This window comes from Lagenorhynchus albirostris, chromosome 6, assembly GCF_949774975.1.
Source record: "Lagenorhynchus albirostris chromosome 6, mLagAlb1.1, whole genome shotgun sequence".
NCBI classification, from domain to species: domain Eukaryota; kingdom Metazoa; phylum Chordata; class Mammalia; order Artiodactyla; family Delphinidae; genus Lagenorhynchus; species Lagenorhynchus albirostris.
Genome location: NC_083100.1, coordinates 87,789,235 through 87,804,713, shown reverse-complemented (window position 1 = coordinate 87,804,713; position 15,479 = coordinate 87,789,235).

Here is a 15,479-nt window from a genome sequence, read left to right as displayed (position 1 = left end):
ACAAGGCCATCATGAATAAACTTTTAAACAGTGCTGAATAAGTGGAAAGATATATACCTGTTCATGAATGATATGTCCAAATACCATGAAAACATAAATTCTCAACAAAGCAATTTATAAAACCAATTCAACTTCATTCAAAATCCCAGCAGAGTTTTTTGAAACTTAACAACTGATTTAATGAAAAAAAAATTTTATGGATGCAAATAGGTCAAGAGATGGTTAAAACCAATTCTGAAAGTGATAAAAATTGGTAATTTTTCCCTATCAGGAAAAATTATATCATTTATTTGTATATATAAGTCAACTTGATATAAAGACATTATTAAAAATCAGAATGGGTTATTTTGTAAATGTGAAATTAGTAAAAGAGGTTGAGTAAAAAATGACTCACTACATGGAGGAAATTCTCTATTTAACACCATGTATAAGAAGAAGCTCCATATCCTACCTAAGTGTGAAGGTAATAAAGTTTAAAACATGAGGAGAATCCTTTGTGACTCTAAGGGGAAATAATTGATATATCTGAGCACAATTATGGATTTTAATGTGATGATGCCAGGGACAAACTGGGAAAGCTATTTACAACATTTTAAAACTAAAAAGGAGATGATTTATATTTATAATATATAAGGAATCTTTCAAATTAGAAAAATAAAGCCTTTATGTCAGTATGGAATGAACAAAATATATGAATAACCAATTCATGAAAACAGAAACTAAAATGTGTATGACAAAGATAGAGACATAATCTACCTCACTAGTCAGAAAAAAAAATTGTGACATAATACCAACAAAATATTTCTGACTATGAAAATGTAAATGACAGACAAATATCAATTGTTTGTGAGGACTGGGATAACAGAAACCCACGATAAACTGGATGGAATATAAACTGGTAAAGCTATTCTGAATATTTTTGCATATATCCCATATTAATCAAATCCAACACTGAGTATACATCCCAGAGAAGTCTCTTGTAGAGAGACATCGGAAAAGAGTAAAGGGAGGAGAGTAAATATTCTGGGACACAGACATAAACCAGATATGTCTTAAGCAAGCAAACAGATCACTAGGCATATCATATACAGAAAGATATTTTTGATAACAGTGTTTATGCTAGAATGTTGGATTCAACTTAGGTGTTTATCACTAGGGGAATCTGTAAATGATATGTGATATATGCATAGGCATACAATGGGATATTATCCCGGAGAAATACAGCCAAAAGTATAGATCTTAAAAATAAAATGTAGAATTAAAACCATGCTAAGAAAGAGGATGAAATTTATAACAATACCATTTGGGTGCATTAAAAATAAACATACCCACATGAACACTATGCATAATTTCAAGAATATACATACAAATAGATTAACAGCTTGAGGTATGAAAAGAATAAATAGTATAGAAATTAGAATGGATACCCATGCTGGGAGTGCAATGTGTTTTAGATAGGAAAACAAAAGGAAATTACAGAACACATTTAAACATCAGAAGGGCTTTGCGGGAGCAGATGGCAAAATCTACAAGGATATGGTCTTCTGCCAATCACTTTTACTGATGTCATCTAGATGCTTAAAGGAGTGCCTGGCACATAATAGGTACTCAATAAATGTAATTTCACGAGGATTATAATAAAATACATTTTGTGTGCCAAAGATCCCGCGAAAAGATAATTAAAATATATTTTTTGGTTTTCATGTTAATATCAATTGTTTTAATTACTCAGGCTTCTGACAGTTTGTATGTAATGCTTAACTAAATTTTTTCATTAATTCTAAAAGTTTTTTCAGTGGATTCTCTTGGGGTTTTTGGTGTATAATCACATTGTCTACAAATAATGAAAAATCTGTCTCAATCTATCATGTCTTGTTGCTTTACTGGAATGTTAATTATGATTGCAGGGGGGTTTTTTGGTTGTTCATGATCAAATTATCACTAGTTTTTTACCTCTTAATCATGCTGTTAGCTTTGACTTAACATAGATCTTAAAAACATGCCAACGAAGTATACTATTCTCATATTCTTAGAATTTTTTAAAAAATTATAAACTACTTCCAGGTTGTTCTGTTTTGTTTTGTTTCAATTTCACCCCTACTGCCTCATAGTACCTTGCTGAGGAAATACATGTTGATAATATAAAATATCTCATAATAATCAATATGAAACATATTATCAAATGACAAAAAGGAAATGAGGCTTTTACACAGAAAAATAAAAAGTTTCCTCGACTAAATTTATGGCTTATGCTAAATATGACCCTTAAACACTTTAAATGAAAGAAAGAAAACTAAAGAAAGTCTAAATTAATGATTCCATAGCCACAGCAAAACTTCATAGCCATAGCTTAGTAGTTCAAAATTATATATGGGAAACACATACCAACTATAAGACTTCTGTTTAAATCTCTGATTCTAGGAAATCACAGCTAAATGATGGCCAAGAATCCAGCTGTTGACAGAGTAAAATTAGAATAAGTGAAGGTTTCACATGCTTTTTAGAAGAAAACATTTGCTAGTATTTTCCCCAATACTGAATTGGGCACAACATGCATTTTCAATAGCAAAGCCATCAATAGATCAAGTAATTACTCTATCCTTAGCTCCTGAGTTTATTTTATGCCAAAACTGGAGATTCATTCAATTTAGTTAAAAGGTCAAATTAGTTAACTGAATAATTTTTCACTATTAAACGAGTTGCTGTCTTTTGCAAGGATTAATTATCAGCCCAACTGCCCCTTTGTCAGTAGAGGTCATTTTTACGCTTCTTTTCATGGTTCTGAGTAAAAATAATTAAAAAAGGAATGATACTAAGCAAAACAAACTGATCAGATCCTGGTCGATCTAAAGCCTGTCAGAGAGTCAAGAACACATTCCAAACTTCTTCCATGGTCTTGTGCTTTGTGACACGGGGAGTATTTATTTTATTCTTAATAGAATAAATATAGAAATGCATCATGCATTTGTCATGATGATGCATGATGTCAAACATTTTGGATTTGCCTCAACTTGTTTTTTAACTAAAACTCTTATTTCAATTTTAATACATGATCAGTTTTCAGATAATATACTATCTTATACTGTAACATACATACACACACACACACACACACATTGATATGGATGTGTGTGCTTTGCCCTAGCATAAATTATTTTATGTGTAGGTGTGCAAAACCAGTCCTCAAAATTCTCATTCCAGGAAGAGTTTAATAAGCAGAGGAAAAATATGTTAACCAGAAAACCACTAAGAGGCACCCTCTGGCATATCTGTCCCTCTGGTCCCCAAGCACTCATCCACAGTAACAAGAATTTCCTGAAGCATGCACAGTTATCCTTATTTGACGAGTCTGGAAATTTTTTTTTTCTCCTTAAAAATCAAAGGAATTCTAGACACTGGCAATAAACATACTGATGGGAATTATAATCGTATGTCAGAAAAATATATAACTCCTTTGGGCTCTGTAAAAAGCCGACAGCATTCCCGTAAAATATTAACTACTCACAATAAAATTTCTTCACAAAAAGTGAAAGGTTAGGAGGAAGAATCTGGAAGCCCTCAACAATGAATTTCGATTAACAGGTTGACTTTAACTCCTTACTTCTAGTTATTTTCAGGCTTCACACAGGTGGATAAAAAAGCACGGAAGTCCCTAGCATATATTCATTTGGTAAATGTTTGAAAGATTAAAAAATGTGAAAGCCTTCTTCTCAAATGAATATATGAATAATAATTTGGCCACATTACATTTGGCAGGAATGGAGAACGTGGAGCAGTATCTGTTCCACTAACTCCTGGCGAAGTCAAGAATTTGGTCACCCTGATGATCACATTTCCCCCAGCTGTGTGAACAACAACCACCACCCCCACCTCTTTGCCCAAACACAGTTTGTGGATCTTTCACAAGTGCTGTTTCGTATTCTGCTACATATTGAAATGAGGTGGGCTCAGGAATATTCATATTAGGCTTTATTGCATAGTTTTTCCTCTAAATAAGAAATTTAGAGAGCTGTGTGAAAATCTGCCAGTTTGAGGAATCAAAACTCAGCTTCAAATGCAATGCATTAACCATGCACAAATAAAATTAGATCTCCCAGGAAATGGGCATACCAAATAAAGCAGTGAAAACATCAGATGGGCATTTGAGTACCTTACTAAGATAGCTTGAAAGGCAGTAAATCAGTTCCAAATCGGACAGGATTGTGTTACTGTTTTAGTTTTCCAGTGAAGTTCCAAAGAGTAGCCATAAAGAATTTGTATTCATCTAAGAACTTTCACCACATCTCAGTCAGTCCAGATACTGCCAGATAGACATACCTATATGGAAAGCTACATGCTCCTGTAAATGGACTCTAAAATATGCTAGATTTTCCAGATTAACAATTCCCTTCAAGAGAGTGGGATTTTTATCTTGGGTAGATTTTTCTAAATTTGATAAATAGTGCAAAGTTCAGTTTTAAAGCTGTGGCCCTAAAACTCATTTTGTTTCTAAGCCCAACTTACTTGAAGGATTAGCCACAGTTCTGTCAAGTAAAGTAGGGATCCCCTCAAGTTTCTCATTTCACCTCCCTCCAACCAGACAAGAATCAATAAATTAATCTCTTAAAACTGGGTCCCTGGAAAAGGTAGGTAGGATAAACCAAGAGACCAATAGTGTGCTAAGATGCATTGATTTACACTGAATTAAACTTAAAAATTTAATAAAACCATGCAATTTTTATTAGATGCATTCCTATATAATCACAAAAAGTTTATCTTTTGTTAATGATAAAAGACCTATCGTTACATCTTGAAGCTTGGGTAGTTACTGACTTGGCATTCTTTGAAATGAATATTCTTCAAATGTACATTCAACATTTATTTGGTAGTTAAGGGGGTTTTATAATTGTTTTTTAATAGTAAAAATTATTTATATGTATATGTAATAAAATTTTAATGTGTTGATATGCCAATCAAATAGTTAAGATAATTTTGCAATAAAAATAGTAATATAGTGCTTAACAGTATGTTATTAAAATATGACATACTAATTATCCTAAAATATTAAAAAGTAATAAAACATTTTTATTGACAAAAGAGACAAATAGGTCAATGGAAAAGAACAGAAGTGGTAAGAGGCTCAAATACATATATAGAAATCTTGTATATAATAAAGGGAATATTTTAGGTCATTTGAGAAAATAAAGATTATTCCACAGAGTGCTGGTTCAGCTAGCTAGCTAGTCATTAACTTAAAAAGAATGAATAAAGCTGAACTGAACAAAAAAATTATAAGTGGGTCAAATATTTTTATAAAAATATTAAATTTAAAAATATTAATAGAAAACTGGAACATATACATATATATTAATTTTATAGGAGAGTAGGACATTCTAGGTATAATTTAGAAAAAAAAACTTGAGTAGAGATTAAATGATAAATACATCACTGCCGTATAGTTGAAGCTCAATGTATATTTGTTTAATAACTGGATAGAGCTATTATTTTAATTCCAATTTAGGTAGTATAGAGGTATTCTATTATGGAATATATAAATAAGGAAAATAAGAAAAAGAATTGTAGTCTGCTTCCTGTAGAAACAACATGCATCAAAAATATGTTTTTTTATTATATCAATGTTAATATATCTGGTGATTGTTAGTACCCATCTAAAGAATAAATAATATGAAAAGATAAACTCAAAGATTTAAAATATATAGATTCTACCAAGCTGTTTCCTTTCTTCAAATCTTGGTATTAAGAAATGTAGTGTTGAGGGAGGAGCATACCTTCCAATACCTGGTATGCCTGGGTTATAAATACCTTGCAAACAGTATTTTCTTGAAAATCTTACTGCCATCACCACTTACCAAGATATAATAGTTATGAAGGATTATGCAATGAAACGTACCTTCATTGTTAATACTGAATTTCAGCTGTGCCTGTTCTGTTTATGTTAATGTTTTGTCAAGTTGAACAGATGAAATATTTTGTATATTTTCAAGTACTTTACAAAGAAAAGTACTTCTTTCTTTGCCCTTAGTCAAAAATTTAAAGTGTATATACACGTTGCAAAGTCTCGGTATAGTTACAAAAGCCAAAAGAAATATATATATATATATATGCATATATACATCTTAAAGTTATATATCAATGCAAATTATATGTATTCACCATTAGTTGAGTGTTAGTGGGCTTCATGTTAATGGGCTGAAGTTTCTTCCTTATTTGAAAAATCAATGTGCTGTTATGCCCTTGTCAAATGAACTGATAAAAATTAATGAGGAAGCTAATATAAAATGGCATCTCTACTCATGTAAATACACAAGTTTCATAGTGAACACAAGTAAAAGGGAACACTATCTAGCAGGCATAAAGTATGCCTTTCTGAGAAAACATTTTGAATATGTACATACACATAAATAAATGCATATACGTCATAGCTGGTATGGCTTGAGACAGGCATATATTCCAATTCTCAAGGCATCGAGCAGTAAATGTTTGCCAGAGTTAAGACAGCTATTATGATTATTCTAATTAGAAAACTTCCAGGTTATTTATAGGATAATACAGGGAAATGAAATTCGTTACCCGGCAAAGTATGCAACAAACCATTAAACATTGCAATAAAATCAATTGGCACAAAAAGAAATGCAATTACGTTACATTCATGTAAACCCGTCCATAAACTAATTTCTAAACATCAATCATGATTGATATTCATCATACAAACATCGAAGAAGCACTTATATTTTTTAAACTCATCAATAAGTTCCTGCTGTCTCACAAACACATGAGACATCGTCATAATTGTGGCTGGTAATCTCTAATCATCCAAATCTCAGAGCTTGAGTTTGTAAAACAAAAGAAAGAGAAAAAAAGCAATTGCCATTTCATCAGAAAAGGGTATTTTACCATCTTTTTAAAATGTGATAATTTATTCCTAATTAACAACTGATTAGGCGGCATTTCAAAATTTTTCTACCACCACACATGACTAACTCATAAGCAATCCAGGCATTAGATGAAAACTAAAAGTAGGCATATCATAAAGTGTTGATGGTCTACACCTGCTTTGCACATTTGCTGAAGTTCAGTTTGTGGGAAAGATAAACTAATCCGTTGTCCATCATTTTGGAATGTTAAATGAAATACTATCTTTAGTTTTAAAAATGATGGATGCCACAATATTATAAGTAGGAAAATTGAAGGGAAAAGCCCTAAAGGTGGAAAAATATGAGAAAAAAACTAGAAATGGATTGTATGTAAATAAAATGAATTATATAAACAATGTTAATAATGTGGACTTATTTTTCAGTTTTAAAATATATTATCTATACTCATTATCTTCTTTATTCAAATATGTCTACATTTTTTTTTGTTTTACTCAGAGACAAAACAGAGCTAAAAATTGGGGCCCAATCTTTGTAACTTCTGTGGAAGACAGGCTCCTCAAGAAGGATATGCATACATTTACAAAAACGTGAGTAATGTAATAATACGACAGATTAAGAATAAATTCAAATTTTGTAGAAGAATAAAAAAGTAACCTAAATTTTTGTTTTCCTTATTACAGAGGCAATATTCACCAAATACTACATCTTCCTGGCATGTTTTTGTGAACAAAGCCTTCAATGGCCGCTCAAGCATAGCCATTCATTAAGAATTTGAATTTTGATAGAAGGAGGTATATAAGATTTTCTTTGATTTCTGTTTATAAACAAACTTGCCTTCTAAAGACAGTGAATCATTTTTGTCAAGCACCTTAATGGGACAACATGTCCAAGTTTGGAAAATGAAATTGAAGAGTGATGAACTGCTGGCATAACAGAATTAGGAGAGCTGGACACACTGAAGTATAATCCTGGAGTGGGATTCTAAAAGAGGCTAGTAGGAAGAAAGCCAAGGGCACAAGGCAATGTGATCCTCAAAATGACCAATAAAAATTTGCTAAACTCACGAATGAGTTGTGTGAGTGATGTTCAACGTTGAAAAATTTTAAAGGAGACTGGCTTCATTTCAGACAACTTAAGATGTGGATCTGAAGCATTCTAAGAACAAACCTATGCCACCACCTCCATTCTCGACTTGGGACTGGCAGAGATTGTTAGAGGTTTGGGGATCTACCCTGGCCATAGTATAGAGGGGTTTAAGGTAAAAATCACATAGATATCAAGAAGTAGGCAATTCTCCCATCCCCCTGCACCCAAACAATTGATGTCTGGCTTTAAAAACACATTTATTTATAATATCAGTTCTTGGAATAGAATAACCACTACAGAAGTATAATATTTGTTGAGTTAATGACTAAAAGGAAAACAAAGAATTTGCGATAACTGATGAGATAAAAGATCTTCCTGTGTTAGTAAATTCATCTTGAAAGTAAATATTACTGCTAATAATCATACTTTATCATATATATTAAAACACTTTAAACCAAACAAGACACCAAGAGCAATAGCTGAAATACCAAGGTATCTTAACTGAAGGTGCTATGTAAATGTAAAGACAATTACCTTAAGTGCTATCCTTTCTCATCCAAAAGAGAATTTGTTTAAACTATGTAAAAGCAAATACTGTATATGAAAAGTGTCTTCTAGTGATAAATGTTTTTCATTTTATGCAACCTTCCTGAATTACATTTTCGTGTGTTTACAAATATATACCAAAGCTCCCTAGATACTGGCAAAAGTATAGCCTGTCCAAAACTCTTCCATTTATATAAAATGCAAAACTTGCCACTCAGAAATGAAATATTTTTTTTCTAGCAACTTTACAGTTTAAGAGTTTCAAAGTATAACTGTAAGGGATCTCAAAGGGATGATATCATCCAGCATTGAGGCAAGAGTTTGTTAAACTATTCTAGGCAGTAGGAACCCCATTTATTCTTCTGTATTTGTGCTTCCTCCGATATGGAGAACCACTTTAAACATAGTTCACCTAGCAACCATCAAAGTGTTTGAAAGCAATAAACAGATCACCCCTCTGCCACTACTTCTCAAAGCTGAACTCAAAAAAACTTCAGCTCTCTCCTCAAAGAACCAAGTTATCCAGTCTTTATTTTTGGTACTATTCTCTGGAGAATTGACATTTTTCACAATTTTTTTTTAAGGTGAAAACCCAAAGGACAAAAACATGGCAAATAGGGCACAGTGATGCACATTAGAATAGAGAGTAGATGTTCTTACTAAATGGATTTCACTTCTTTCGCAATAGTACCCAAAATGCAAAGTTGGGTACATCTTGAGGTTCATGCTGAAAATCAGATCTTGCTCCCCATTTCAGTGATCTCCCGTTAGTTCTTGTTAAGCCTGGCATTTTGTTCAGATTTACGATGATTTATTTGTTTCTTTGCTTATGATGTTTAAATTTGCTTAGTGTGGTGTAAAGTAGGAAGAGTATGAAGCCAGTGGCTGGGGTTTGAATCCCTGTTAGTTACCTGGCCTGGACTACAATATCCTCAGTTGTGAGTTAGGAAAATGATTCTCTACATTTCTAGATTATTTGCGTGACTGTCTTCAAAGGTACACATAAAATCACTTACCACAGGGCCTGTTATGTAACAGCCATTCAACCAGAGTTATTTTTCTGCCCTAAATTGCTTCTTCTTGCAATAGTTGCTACCTGATCTCTTATTAGAAACAGAAAAGTCAACTTTCATTATTGCTTCTTTCTCAGCTTCCACTTCCAGTTATTTTTCCCTTTCATGCACACGATATTATCTCAAGCCTTCACTATCACACAATTGGAATATTGCAGTCGATTCCTAACTAGTTTTCTTTCCTCCATTCTCTTCCCTCCCCATTTTAGAAAATGCATATCATTTCTGGCCTTTAAAAATGAAACAGAACAAAACAACCTTGTAAATAAGTCTTATTTTCTACCAAGTGAAATTCAAGTTCCTCGACACATACAAAGTCTTCACAAACTTGACAGCCACTGCCCACTTCTCCAGACTTAATGACACTGGTCCTCTCTGCACCCTTGCACAGGAGAATGCTCTTCACCTATTAAGATGTAGACTCAAAGCCTACTTTATGTGTACCTTAACCCTATTCCCTGTCCCAGAGGAAAATAAACCATTTCCCATCTTGTACCATCTACATTATTACACGTAAAGCTAAATTATTATCTGTACATATATCTTCCATATTATACTTAAGATCCTTGAATAAAAATCCATATTTTCCCATCTTTTTATTCCCTAGCACAATATCTGTCCCACAGAAATAAGTTAAGAAGTGAATACTGGTTGAATTTGGGGTCAAAGCAACATCTTCACATCTAATTGTGAAATATAGTTAGAAATAACTTAAGTAGATAACCTAATTCAAACCCTTCTTCTAATTTTGGCTGTGCCTTTACCCTTTCACTGTATCTTATATTTAGGATGATCAGGAAAAAATGTGCATTATATTTTGACTGTCAAGTTTTAGTAACTCAGATCCTTTGGGGAGCTTTTCTAGCTGCCATTTACTCTCACTCTCATGTAGAACAGATCATTTTTGTTTGTTTGTTTGTTTGTATCCACACTGTAATTTTTATTGACTTTCATCTTATAAACTTCCATAATTTATAGCATATAGTTATTTATTTATCTATTTCTTCTTTCTATACCGTAAATACCTTAAGTTACAAATCACTTCTCATTTGCATCTTCAATGTTTAGTACCCTGCCTGACACAAGTGATTAAATACGTGTTTTTAATGAGTGAATTCATGTTGATACCAATTCAGATACATAAAAATAGGTCCAAGTATAGATATAGAGTCAAATGCAAATACAGAAGCAGACACAGCCATAGACACAACTTTAAGGATAAATTTAAAAGTCTCCTTTTATTTCTGAGAGAGCTTACTGATTGTAAGTACTGCTATTATTTTTAATTTGGATGTTGGCTTGGTGCACTGTACAATAATAATAATAATAAAGTGCACACCAATTTCCCAACACATAATAAATCATGCGCCAGTAAATATGTCAGGCATCAAACTATGTGTTTTGTATACTACTACCAACAGACTATGCTACAGTTTGTCATGAGCCTTTATGAAAGAGGAATCTGGGGCTCTAAGAGATTAAGAAATTTCCTCAAGATGGCATAACTATAAGAAATGAAGACAATTATTATTATCAAAACAGTAAGACAGAGGAAGAGAATAAACAAACAAAGGGCCGTGATCAGAGGTAGACAAGGCGGTAGGCAGAATAAGAGGAGGCACAGACAGACAGAAGATCAGAAAAAGCCTCCAGAATAATTTCTAGCAGAAGAGTCAGTCATTCAAGATTACCTTCTTTTTCTCCCTCTCTAGTGATAATTTAATCCACCTTGCTACAAAGCAAGCCTTCCTTTCTTGCTTTCCAAACCCTTCCATAACCTTGAGCTAACTCTAAAAAGACAAAAACAAAACAAAACAAAACAAAACAAAAAAACTTCCTGAGATATATTGGTTTTTTTTTCTGTCAGATAATTGTTTTCCCTTTACATATTCCTAATATTTATCATGCTGTGCTTTCTTCCTTTTTTTTTTTTTGTTTTGTTTTTTTTTTTTTTTGTGCACTCTAATTGTCTGAAACATGTTGCACTGTTTCCTGGGGTGAGATGGGAACTAGTAACCTCACTATCACTCTTCCTTCTCCCATCTCTACCTCCTGAAAATATTCTGGGAGCTGTTTGAAGGCATTGTGTCATCGGCTCAGCATTCTAGGGTCACAAAAAAAGTCAATACATTCATATTTAAGATAAAGATCACAGGAAATGGAATTATCTTTTGGGTTTTTTCTTAAACATGATAAATATTAATAACTTAGGAAGGGAAATACAGAATTTCTTCCTCAAATCGTTTGCCAAGTTAGTTCAGAAATTGTGTGTGTGTGGGGAGGCTAGAAGCGGGAAGATTTTAAAAGCGTATTTTCAGTATGGATATTAATTCTAAAACACGATAGTGGAAAAGGGAAGTTGGCAGGTGTTTTGTGTGAGATTCTTTTTATCTGCATTTCTCTCACTTACAATGTGCAGTACTTAACCATCCTTTTCATTTTAGCATAAGAACATAATGCTCCAAAATGTTAGAATTTATAACTAAATGCCAAGTAGCCTTGTGTTTCTTATTTATATATTTGTTTTCTTAAAAACAAACAAAAAAAGTTCCATACATATATCATACATGTTTCGAAACCAGCACCCTGACTCTACAATAATGCTATATTCCCATATTTTCGTCCATCCCTCAATTTATCCTGTGTACTGACGTCTGCTAAAACTTAAAAACAAATTTATATGGGCTTTCAAAAATCAGATATATGTCCTGGTAATTGTGCACCACTGTCTGAAAAGTTAGCTGTTTCTCCATTAAGGCTATACTCACTGTATTTCTGTTTTATATTCAGTACATGTCAAATTCTTATATATTCTACCGTATTGATAGAATTAGTCATCTTGGCTGTAAAAATTCAATGTAACTAAATTATTTAATTCTTTAAGCTTCCTAAAATGTCTGAGTTAGAGTTTTTTTAAGATGGCAAGGAGAAGCAATTTACCTTTACTGTTCTTCCTCCTACCGCTTACAAATCAACTATATTTCAAACCTGAGCCACTTTTCTAGTTAATGGAGTTAATGGCTTCACCATGTTGTGTAATTCACATTGTGCGATCTATATAATAAAAGCAGATGATATAGAATATTCTTGATGTTCATGAATATTAAATGTTGAAAAATAATTAGATGGTAAAAATAGAAATAGAAATAATGAAACACTAAGGAAAATGTTTGCATGGCAATGTATCAGTTAAAAAAGCTTGCCCAGAACAGAGGTGTTCATTGCCTTGAGATGCTTAGCAGATTTAGTCAATATACGTAGAAAGCATAGCATAGCATAATTCCTTCCTGTAGTAAATGAATAGTTTACTATAAGACGTGGCTGAATTTTTTCTTCTACTTTTCAAACGTCTCCATTGCTTCCCCACCTCTAGCTAATGGAACAATTTCAAAGGTTGTTAGTGTACCCCTTTTTGCAATATTAAGTAGATTTTTTTCCCATGTGAATATCCAACATGTCAGACCACTGTGAAATGTGTTCTCAGTAATTGCTCTTGAAACGTATTATGTACCTCCCTTGATCTGGGTCTTTGCAATAAATACAAAAACATGGTTAAATACATTCCATCTTAAGCACTAAAAAAAATGTCCTTACTTTACCGCCCATACTTCCAAACCTAATACTCTAGTTAATCACTCCTGTTAGCTATAAAACTCTTCAGATATGTTCTAATTGTACTGGAACACATTTGTTCTTCACTCTCATTGCATTGGACTGTCTTTTTTATCACTTAGTTGTAACAATGATCCTTGTATTTCTGAGATCAAAGGACACTTCTCTCTTTATCTTATTATATATATTAATTATAGATTAATTAGTATACCTAGAAAATATGAATTATAGATTAATTAGTCTACCTAGCAAACAAACATGACAATTTCTCATCTCGGGACTAGGGTTGCTTGGCTCTCAGGTGAGCTTACGTGAAAGTTCTCAGGTTCATTTCCCTTTGAACCTTTCCTCAGGTACCTACTGAGCTCTCAGACTTATCTGAATGGCGTCTCTGACAGGAAATTCTCAGTGTGAAATCTGAATTTTTCCCTGGAAGGTTGATGATGAAGTCTGAAGCTCTGTTCCCACACATGCCAGTAGGGAGGAGTAAAACACTGATTCCTGAGCTATGATAAGGATTCCAAAAACGACAAGCAAGTCTTGTCCAGCTCCAGGGATGCACACACTGTGGGGCTGTAGCAGAGGAGGTACTTACAGTTCCCTAGGCTGCTCGATAGGCTGCACTGTTTCCCTTGTTACTCCCACCTCTGAGCACATGCTCTCCTGGTGGGACACTGGTCTGTACACAAAGGAAATTATTCTTGTTGATTTTCTGCTCCCAAGAGACCAGATTAGAAGTCAGGTGAATCCAGCCTTTATTTCTCCTTCTCCATGAACTCTCCTGCCTTCCAGAGGTCTCATCTCCTTACACCTAATCCCAACCTTGAGTTAATGTTTGCTCCATTCTGAGACTGATAGCCTTTGTTGACTAAGTCCCATGGACCTCCAAAGTATTGACTTGTGACAGGAAATACCTACCAATATCTCTAGAAAATTAGTATTCTCCTCTTCAACAAGGGAGAGAGGTGTTTCTTTGCTATAAAATCATGTATACTGTAACGTCTGGCTTCGTGATGTTTTTGACAAATCAAACACAATTTTGTGCTTTTAACTCAAATTAAGACCTGTCATTTATTCCTTCATTTGAAAAAAAATGTTAGTTAATTATAAGATATATTTAAATCTTTTTATGCACCATTGACAAACTTAGATTCTTATATGGATTGTCTCATTCAATTTCTACAAAAGTCCATTCTATGTAGTCAGTGCTACTGTGAACCTCATTCTACATTTGCAGAAATGGGGCTCAGAGAGGTAAAGTGATCTTCCTAAATTTATGACTAAGGGATGGCTTCTTATTGAAACTCCAAGTTATTTCCAGCTCTCATGCTCTAGACCAATGGTTTACACCAGGGGTGATTCTGCCTGCAGGGACACTTAGCTATTTTTGTCCAGAGAAATTTTTGGTTGTCACAATTGGGAAAGTACTGCTACCACTTAATGGGTTGAGGCCAGGGATGCTGCCACACATCCTACAGTGCACACTATGTCCCCGCCACAAAGAGTTATCCAAATGTCGATACTAGGAAGACTGAGAAACACTATTCTAGACCAGAATTTCTCCAACATCAGTGTCAATATGAATCGCTTGGGGTTCTTGTTCAGATGCAGATTCTGATTTGGCAGGTCTAGGGTGGTGTCAGAAATTCTGAACTTGTAACTAGCTCGTAGTCTACATTGATGCTGCAGGTCCTGTTCTGTGGATCACTGTAAGTATCAGTGTTGTGGTCCAGTGTTAAAGCTAGACGTAAGTATTCTGAGGTATTCTCCACCAAGAAGACTCCCACACACCTCACATCTGACATTAGGAGGTCAAATGTTGGACTCAGTAGTTTGTATCATGAAATGAAGTTGAATTTGTCAAAAGCTTTTTCTGCATCTATTAAAAAAAAAAAGCTTGCCCAGAGAAAATTCTAGCAAATATTTCTACAGTAATGATGATTTTCCAGAGCATTTTGATATGTATCATCACATTTGATCTTTATGGCAACCTGACAAGATAAATATTATTTACATTCTACAGAAAAAAACAAGTCTTCAGGTAAGTAAAGGCTGACCTAGGGTCAGTCTGTACGGTACATATGTCCTTGCTATAGTCTCTGTTTCTCTTTCTCTTACATTAATCCTTTCCCATTTCAAATGCCACTTCGCATCCCGCACAATTTTTCTCCTTGCTTTCCTCTAGGTAAACAGATTTTATATTGTGCTCTAAAAAATAACACTGTATATGGTAACTTTTTAAATAACATGTAAAAATTCCTAAAGTGGATAAAAATTCTGAATAAAA